The following is a 10,674-nucleotide window of genomic DNA, read 5'->3' as shown; positions in this document are numbered from 1 at the left end:
TGGTGTACGCTTAGCGTACTAGTAAGGACTGATCGTGGATACGAGACCTCGTACGCTGGGTGTTCGATGAGTTAGTAGAAACCCTAATTTAGGGTGTTATGCCCTATATAAGCACCTTAAGTCATTAGGGCTGGCCTCTTTACCAGTCCCTAAGCCTCCAAAACCCTAGAAATCGTTCCTTAGCCTCCATTGTTGTGTTTTTGAGCTCATTGTGTGCATTTTGGTGTGTTTTGGTTCATATTCAAGAAGAAGGAGTTTTGTGCAAGGTTGTGGCTCAAGGAAGAGCTTGCGGATCCTGATTATCTACTTCATTTCTAGCTTGTTTGAGGTAAAAAGCTATGATGTTACTCATTAGAAGCTTAGATCTAGTTTATATGGGGTTGGACCCTTTTTGGCCCCATGAATGAGATCTAGTGGTTTGAAACCACTCCATGAGCTATGAGTTGCCACTCTTGGTGTTTCTGAGGTTCAAGGTCCATAAGTTGGCATCTTTAGGGTTTAGAATCACCCATGCATGAGATTATGTCCCTTTAGTGAAAGTAGAGTGCTATATCTTGAAGTTGGGTCCTTATGGGGCATGCAAAGTCACCAAGTCAGTGACTTTATGGTTCTAGACGCTTATTAAGGTTTAGATCTGTGGTTTGGACTTTTTTCCTTAAGCATTAAGTGCCTAACTTGAGTTAGGCTGAATAGGTGAGTACGCTGGGCGTACAAGCAGGTACGCTGGGCATACAAGCAGGTACACTTAGCGTACAAGCCCTCAAGAGAGTATGCTTCGCATACATGCTGAGTACGCCCCGTGTACTCAGTTTGTTAGGCTTCGCATTCTTTGGGCCTCGGATGGGCCATTCCTTTTGGGCTTTGATGCATAAGGTCTTGTTGGGCCATCTAAAAACAATTGTTTGGACTAAGAGAATGGGTTGGCTTTAGGGCTAGGCCCATGTAAGGGTTTGGTCCCAATTTGGAAAATTGGGCCATAAGTGCGCCTTGGATGATTATTTGGTTTTTGGGCCTTTTATATTGTAAGTTTGGGCCTTAGTCTTGGACCAAGCTACGTGAGGGGTAAAATGGTCTTTTCACCCCAAGTATGGATTGTTGGATATATATTGAAACCCAAATGTTAAATTAGGTGTTATTTTGTATTAATAGCTCGAGGATTTGTCGGACGAGCAGCAGGGATTTTCAGTGAGATTCAGTAGTCGAGGCCAGTCTCCTCACTGAGTTTATCGGGTCGAAGGCACCAATGTCGGCCCATGGTTTATATGTTAGGATGCTAGATGTCTACATGACTCTTGCATGTGTTATGTGATGGCATGTTTACCGGGCAAGGCCTGATGTCAGGCGGGGACTAATGAGTATATTGTATGCTAGTTATCATTATGTGTTTTTTTGTTACCGGGCAAGTCCCCATGCTGGACGGGGCTCAATGACTGTATGGTATGCTATTGTCTTTGTGATTATCGCATGTGTTAGTATGATTATATGTATCGGGCGGGGCCCGATGTTAGGCGGAGCCTGGTGATTGACAGATCTGTAAACCAAGTGGGGCTCGATGCCGGGTGAGGCCCGAAGCCGAGTGGGACTCGATACCGGGCGGGGCCCGATGGAGGACTGGGGTATGTTTGGTATGTGGTATCTTTGGGAACTCACTAAGTTTCATGCGTACGGTTTTTAGTTTATGTTTCAGGTACTTCTATTTTCAAATGGAAGAGTCCGGGATGATTGTAGAGCACACACCACCTCATTCCGCATTTTCTTGATTTACTCTGATAAGAAATGGTGATTGGTCCAATTGTTTATTTGGATTAATATGATGATGTTTTGGTAATACTGTTTTTAATAATTTTAAAAATGAAATTTTTGGGTCTTATTTGTGGGACGTTACAGATTGAATGGTGGCATCAAGTTGGGGATGACAAACTAGTTGGGGTGGATCGAAAGCAAAAATATTTTGAGTTAGGGTAGTTGAACTCAAAACATTGGTTTTTCTTTTATCGGATTTTGGGGTATGATTGTTGGGATTCATTTTTGTTAAGAAATAGAGGAGAAATGATAGAAGAATGTGTGATTTTAAAGGTGAAAGAAGTTGGGTATTTATAGGGTTGTAAAATGATAAAACAAATTTAGATATAATATTTCTGATCTTTAGAATTAAAAAAAAAGATAACTGTTGGGAAAGGGAGTATTATATATATATATATATATATATATATATATATATATATATATATATATATATATATATATATATATATATATATATATATATATATATCGAAAATTGTTAGAGCCAATCACATGAGGAGAGAGAGAGAGAGGACGGGGTACCCTCCCCTCACCCTTTCCCCGTACTGCCTAAACCGCACCCCAAGTGTAGTGTAGCAGGGTACGATTCTGGATTCCTGTACTCCTTCCCGCACCACACCTTCCAGCCTAAGGGTGCACAGAGTCCACGAGAGATAGCACTAAATGGGACATGATACCAGAGGTACCACTGCTTTGTCGTTGGGCAGGTTCAACCAGATGAGGGTTGATCGACTTCCTCACCATCCTTAACCTTCTAGATTTAGAAAAAAAAGTATCTAACTTTATTACGTATATAAACCACCTTTAGGATTCAACCACCTTAAAAACCTATTTTATACTTTTTTTAAGTTAGTAAAAGTTTTAATAACTCTTAATGACGTCTATTATATTTTCAAGCTTGTTTTATATCTTGTTTTAGCCAGTCAGTTGGTAGGTCTCAAAGGATGATTGGAATCGGTTATAAGCAATGGGTACTCTATGTGATGGATCAATTTATAGCGTTGTACCCTCTAGTGTCGACTTGACTTGTTTTGTTTAACTCATTTGTCTTATGATTTTTATCTTTGGCAATCTCATTTTGGACATGTGCCAGCATCTTGTTTATAGATTTTAGCCTATATAGGTGTTTTAGGCTATTTGAACAGTTATGCTATTTATTATTATAGTGCTTATAAACTTGTAAATTTTTTATCATTTACCCTTTAATAGAAGTGTTTCTTTTTCTTTTGCTCATTTTGATATTTTGTATTATGATGTATGGGATCCATCCCTAGTGTCTTCAAAGGGAGGCTCCACTTACTATGTCTTATTTATATATGATTACACTTGTTATACTTGGGTTTATCTAATTAAATATGGGTCTAATTTTTTGATAATCTATAATAGTTTCAGAGCTATTGTTAAGACATAACCGTTCCTTGTCATGAAGTGTTTTTGGTGTGACTTAAAGGAAGAATATAGCTCTAATTATTTCACCCACTTACTTTCACATGATGGTACCATACACTGATTGTCTTGTACTGACACTCCTCAACAAAACAATGTTATAGAAAAGAAACATTAACATCTCTAAAAAAATGTAAACAACTCAAGAACTTCCCAACATCATCATTTCATTCACTACGAAACAGATGGTTTACATCAACAGATTACACTTGAAATCTCACTATATATCACATTCACAGTCATATTACAAATCAACTAGAAATTTGTACATCAAACACAATTTATGAACAAACCCTAAATAGAAAACCCTAATCTACAGACGAGAGGGATGAGAGAGTTTGTGAAGGGAAATTTTTTATCTGAATGACTCAATCACCCAAATACAACACTTAAGTACTCTGGGTAGAAAGGTCCATGGATATGACCCAAAGTACGCGTACAAACCCGACTTCCTGCATAAAAGATACACAAACACACCCCCACAAATACATTTATACATAACTTACCCAATAATATATAAATTAATGTTTAAGCTTGATTATGAAAAATATTAACTTTTTAACATGCCCCCTCAAACTAAACATTAATTTGAAAGATCATATAAGAAGTTAATTTCCTTTAAAAACATCAACCATATTAAGACGATTTATAATATATTCATGTTGACTACTTCCAAGAGCTTTGGTTAGAATATCTGCATTTTGGTTTGAATACTCAATTTTATTCACTTTTAAATTTCCATTTTTAATCTTTTCCCTAACAAAATGAAGATCAACTTCAAAATGTTTTGTTTTTTCATGAAATACAGGATTCAAAGCCAATTTGATTGCTGACTCATTATCACAAAAAATACCAACTGGTAATTGAGACTTTATACCCAAATCATGAAGTAATTTTAAAATCCAAATTATTTCACATGTAATGCTACCCAAAGTTCTGTATTCTGACTTGGTGGAGGAGCGAGAAATAGTACTTTTTTTTCTTGATGTTCCAAGAGACAAGAGACCCACCTAAGTAAAAAAGATAACCAGCAATAGACCTACAACTAAACAAACATTTAGCCCAGTCAACATCAACAAACACAATCAAATAAAAAGAACTAGATTTGGTTAAATGAACACCCATACCTGGACTATTTTTTAAAATACCTAATATCCTAAAAGCAATATTAACATGAGATTTATTGGGTTTATGCATATACTGATTTAATAACTGAACTGCATATGAAATATCAGGTCGTGTGATTGTTAGATAAATCAATTTACCAATAAGTTTCTGATACTCAGTTATATTAACTAAATAATCTGATTTATCCAAATCACACTCACGGTTAATGATCAAATTAGACTCAAGAGGATTTTTTACAGGCTTACATGCAAGCATGCCAAAATCATGAAGCAGCACCATGCAATACTTTCTTTGATTAAGACAAACACCATTATTAGTTTTTAAAACTTCTATACCAAAAAAGTATTTCAAATCCCCCAGATCCTTGATAAAGAACTGGGACTTAAGAAAATTTTTGACATTATCTAACTCAACTTTGTTATTTCCAGTTATAATGATATCACTCACATAAATTGTTGGATTAGGTGTCTAAGCCCATAACTGTAATTTGTATGTACTTGATTTGATAGTAGCATGGTCCTTTTGGGTTGCCTTCACCCTAGCAACTTGACAAGATCACTTTTAGAAAGAGAGGTTGAATTTATTATTTGGAATCATAAATTGATTTATTAATGTATTATGAAAATAATATATTAATTAGAAATCATGTTATTTAATTAGTATTTAATCAGAAATTAATTTGGAATTAATTTTGGGATTAAAGGAACTGAGTAAAGGAACATAGGCTGTTTTGCAAATCATTGATATTTGTGAAACTGGGCTATTGGACTCCTTAGAATGGAGTGGACGAAAACTATAAGGAGGCCCTATAGATTTCGTCCAAGGCTTCACAATAAGGGTCCATAGGCTGCTTAAGCCTTAAGCAGGAAATTAAGGTTTCCTCCAACAAACCCTAGCAGCCCACAACTATATAAAGACCCCACCACTTAGGGATTTCGGCCAATTCTTGCATATTGGAAAACCCTAGCCAAAATTTGGTGTTATTCCCCCTCTCTCCTCTCATTCTTTTGCTAGTGGTGTTTGTAAGCCATTAGAGGTGCAACATTTGAGGCACTAAGCTTTCAAGAGTCAAGATCTACAAGGTGTTCTTGTTATTACTACATAGCAAGTAAGGTAAACATCAAAACCCTTTTATTATGTAATTTTCGATTTATATATGCTAGATCTAGGGTTTTGCTTTGGTATTCAATTTTCATGTTCAACTAGTGCAAAACTTAGATTCAAAGCAATTAGGGTTGCATAAACACATAAGTTGTAGTTATTCTCAAAACCCATCAGTTGTATCAGATCCTAGGATGTTTCAGTTGAATTTGATGCAATAGTGAATTGTCCAAAGGAGGAGGGAACATATTCGTCAATCTGTTTATTAAACTCGACGAGTTCAAACTGGAACTCGACGAGTTGGATCAACTCGACGAGTTCATTGCCTGACTCGATGAGTTGACTCGACGAGTTGACTCGTTAGATACCTGATTTTTCGATTTTGATATCTTGATTTGATTAGGATAATTACGTTAATTCATTTTAACTGCTTAAAATTGAATTTTCTGAAAAGGTAAATGCATATCCTTATCAAAATAAATGATTTGGTCAAATTTTAAGATAAAGACAAAATTAATTTCTTAATTTAATTATTTAAAATTTGATCTAGTATTTTTGAATATTTTTAAAAATACACCCTATGGTTTTATAATTTAAAATTTGATTAAACAATTTAATTTTGATATACCGCTCAGTTCCTGGAGGTCCTCCCATCACTTAATGTGATATACCGCTCAGTTCCTGGAGGTCCTAAAATGAAAAGCACGACACGTAAGTCCATCCCCAATCGTATAAGGATCAAGAAGAACAAGAAAGAGACATATTCTGGCCTCCAGAGCATGTTCCCTATCTCCTACAGATATCAATACTTTGCCTTAGTTATTTGAGTGCATTGTCAGGCTTGGAAATCAAATCCAAACCTTGAACGATGAGCTAGGTGTCATGCAAGGAAACAAGGTTCGTCTTTCAGGATGAGTGCGGAGGTTAGAAGGTCAACGTACCAGGGATCAAGAGCCGGTAATGGATGTCGATCATCGTACCAACTTTTCATATAATGATATAATGACACATAGAGTTAGAAATCTATAACCATACCTCAACCTCTCAAGCAACAAGAGTTGAAGAATGAAACCTATACATCGAACAAAGACACAAGGCACTTGAAGATCAGCTGATTGAAGTAACACATACTCTGGGTCGTCACCTTGGTTTTTGGTAGAGGGTTCGATGATGGTAGCTTAGGTTGGAAGTGGTTTAGGGAAAGAACTAAAAGCAAGAATGTAGATAATTTTGCAAGTTTTGAACTATGTATAGAACCTTTACCCTTAGTCATATATAAGATAGTTTGAATAAACTAATGTAATCATGTGATGTGAATAAATATGAAGTGTATTACTACAATCAAATGGAAAATTATACTGGAAAATTTGTACGGGTTATTATTCCAACTTAAAAATCTTTAAAATTCCTTGGAAAAATTTGCAATAACCCTTGTAGTCATTCACAATTGTATCTAAAATGAAAAATAAAATGGTTCATATAAACTTACATTTTTCTTACTAAATGATAGGACGAATACAATGGCTACGAGAAGGAAAAGTAGACTTAACAATAATCGATAGTTGTATAGTTATATTAAAAGTAATCGGAATCGATTGTTTGAAGATCAAAAGTGTACAACCTATAGATAGTTGGTCGATTATTGTTAAGTCGATTACTTTTCCTTCTTGGAAGCATTGTATTCATCATGTGATATTTAGTAAGAAGAATGTAAGTTTTTATAAAGCATTTTATTGTTATTTTAGATACAGTTGTGAATCACTACAAGGGTTAATTCAAAGTTTTCCAAGGAATTTTAAAGATTTTTATGTTGGAATAATAACCTGTACAAATTTCACAGTATAATTTCTCATTTCCTTGTAGTAATATGCTTCATATTTTATTCACATAAGGTGATTACATCAGTTTATTCAAATTATCTTATATATGACTAGTGGTAAAAGTTCTATACATAGTTCAAAACTTTCAAGATTATCCACATTCTTTCTTTTGATTCTTTCCCTAAACCACTTCCAACCTAAGCCGCCATCATTGAACCCTCTACCAAAAACCAAGGTGACGACCCAGAGTGTCTGTTACTTCAATCATCTGATCTTCAAGCGCCTTGTTTTGTTGTTCGAGGTCTAGGGTTGGTTCTTCGATTCTTGTTGCTTGAGAGGTTGAGGTCTGGTTGTAGAGTTCCAACTCTATAATTCTACTGCCATGAGTGATCATATCATTATATGCAAAGTTGATACGAAGATACACATGCATCACCAACTCTTGATCGTTGGTACGTTGACCTTATTACCTCCTCACTCATCCTGAAAGATGAACATTGTTTCCTTGCATGACACCTAGCTCATCTTTCAAGGCTTGGATTTTATTTCCAAGGCTGACACCGCACTCAAATAATTGAGGCAGAGTATCGATATCTGTAGGAGGTGGGTAACATGCTCTCGATGTTTGTTTGACTTTGTACATACTGGTAACTCTTACTTCAATCACCCACACATTCACCGTGCCTGCAATCCAGGCAAGATTGTATCAAATCCTCTTAAGGTCAGAAGATGTCTCTTTCTGGTTCTTCTTGATCCTTATATGATTGGGGATGGACTTACGTGTCGTGCGTTTCATTTTAGGACCTCCAACAACTGAGCGATATATCACATTAAGTGATGGTGGAGATGATGCAATTGACTCTTCCTCCTCCATTGGCTCTATCTCTTCGGATGTTTTGTTACTCTCAGTCGGTATGGGAACCCCAACATGTGATGGTATTGGGTAAAACAGATTTGGGAAGCAAGGGTCACCGAGAAAAAGGTTTACATGTTCATATTATGAACTTTCTATATTTATCCAATCATGAAAATTAGCCATATTGGGTTCCTATAAAATAGGGTTGATTTTTTAGTGCCATTAAAAAGTATTGTGTTGTTAACTGTGATTTTGTTTAAGTCTTTCTCGAATCTCCAAGTGTTTAGTCTATCAAATATTGAATCCAATTTAAATAGTTCATGAAATTTGACCATAATAAAATGGAGTTGCGCACCTACGCTTAGAAGTGGTACGATTCATGTGCTAATAAAACTCTATTCAGAATATTTGATCTAAATCCTTGAATTCAAGACCGTTTTGGGATAATCTTAGATGTATTCTCATTGCGGGTCTAAGTCTTTATATATATATATATATATATATATATATATATATATATATATATATATATATATATATATATATATATATCTTAACAGTTAGACGTCCCCATATAAACAAAAGTTGAACAGTGGTTGATAAAAAAACTTCTGTATTCTTGTAACGTTCCCGCTTGTACGTTCCTGAAAATACATGTGTTTTGAAAATACGTCAACATAAAGTTGGTGAGATCACAAGTTCTGACTTTGTGTTCTTTCATAACAACAATATGTTTATAAAGTACACAGTTGCTTCACCGGGTTCAAAGATACTTTTTGTCATCAAAGTATATAGTTTATAAGTGTCTACCAACTTATAATTAATTTTACTATATCGTGTGTGTGATAGGTATAACTTTTTACTTATTGTACAAGTTTTATACCTACAACAGTTCAAGCACTCTTAGTATAAGTTTTCGTGGTACTTATACATAACATTAATACTTTTATATCTAATAAGTATAATGTTCTTAGAGTGTTACAAGCAGTACATGACACTACAACCACTGCTATATGATGTTTAAGACCTCTTCGTGGTGCTATAAGGGGTGCACTAGAACAAACACTTCGCACACTTCATCAACGTCAAACCCACAAACAAAAGGATAGTTCATCATCTGGTGGGTTTCGTCAAACCATAGGTTGTAGCTAACAACTATGTATGGGGGTGTCAATCCGTATAGATCTATACACAACTTCCTCGCTCACTCGAGATTATCGGTTACATGCCAGAGGAGTTTACTGAGTTTTTATTCTTAGTTGATGAATTGTATATCTCATATTGACTTTTCGAAATTTAACGGTTCCAACAGTGAATGAATACGCGTTTCTACAACCTTAAGTTACCAGACCGTGCATACAGTTCTAACGAGGATTCGGCAACATAAATGTTGTATATAGAGCATTACCAGGTTTTAACCAATGTAAAAGCAATAATACCATATATACGAACAAACCTAAATAGTTGTATATTTATCATTTTTGTTCATCAATAAAACCAAATATTTATCGGTTGTAATTATAAGACTAGAGGTTAGCTTTATTGTTTATAATTATATTAAAATTATATTTATCATTTTATAAAAACATCAAATATGTATATAATGACCATATATGGTTTAAAATGATTATATATTGGTTAATATAGTTTATTTTATTAACACGATATATAAAATATATAACAGACTTATAATTATATAAAATTTTAAATATCATTTTAACGTTTATATAAAAAATAATATAAATAATTTGCACGTATTCTCCCATAAAATATTAGAAATGTTAAAAGTGGGGCCATAAACTCACCCTCATAGCGTGATTTATTTAGCAATAGTTCCTATTGGAAAGATGGTCGAGAATTCTGGAAATTAGGACCTCGGGGTGCGGAATTTGAGTCTTATTTATTTTTGATAGAAGCTTAACTGGAGTTCCATATATTTATACTAAAAACTTACACTGCCTCTAAAATCATTCATACGTACTAAGACCAGGCGGAGTGGGCAAGACTGAGGCCGCACTCCCCTTGCCACATAAGCACAAACACCGCCCCCTGGGTGCGGTCCCGGTGCAGCTGAGGCTGCGATGCAGCTTTCAGAGGGAGCGCTTCTTGCTTGATTTTGATTGGCCAGTCCATTTGACCGTTGCAAACGGTCATAATTTTAGTTTTTAATTAATTTTTTTTCATTTAACCTTTAACATTTATTTAAACCTCTTAACCCTTCATGTTTTTTTATCTTTCTACTACATTACCTCTCAAAAAAATAAAAAATGTCTTCGTCTGATTCTTCTGAAGAATTTGATGTTATGTTCGATGTTTTTCTTGCTGCTGCTAAATTTGCGGAACAACGTATGAAGCAGCATGCAGTAGGGCATCCGACAGTGCTGAACAGAGAACCCGAATGTGACAACCCAAAATTTTTTATCTTGTAAGTCCAGCCAATCAATCGAGAGTCAGACTTGTTTCTGCTACCTTTTAGCCTTGTTAAGGGTCATTTTATGAGTTCTAAGCCTAGTAACA

This window comes from Lactuca virosa, chromosome 4 (genome assembly GCF_052849685.1).
Source record: "Lactuca virosa cultivar CGN04683 chromosome 4, Lactuca_virosa_CGN04683_v6, whole genome shotgun sequence".
Classification (NCBI taxonomy): domain Eukaryota; kingdom Viridiplantae; phylum Streptophyta; class Magnoliopsida; order Asterales; family Asteraceae; genus Lactuca; species Lactuca virosa.
This window is presented reverse-complemented; position numbering follows the sequence as displayed.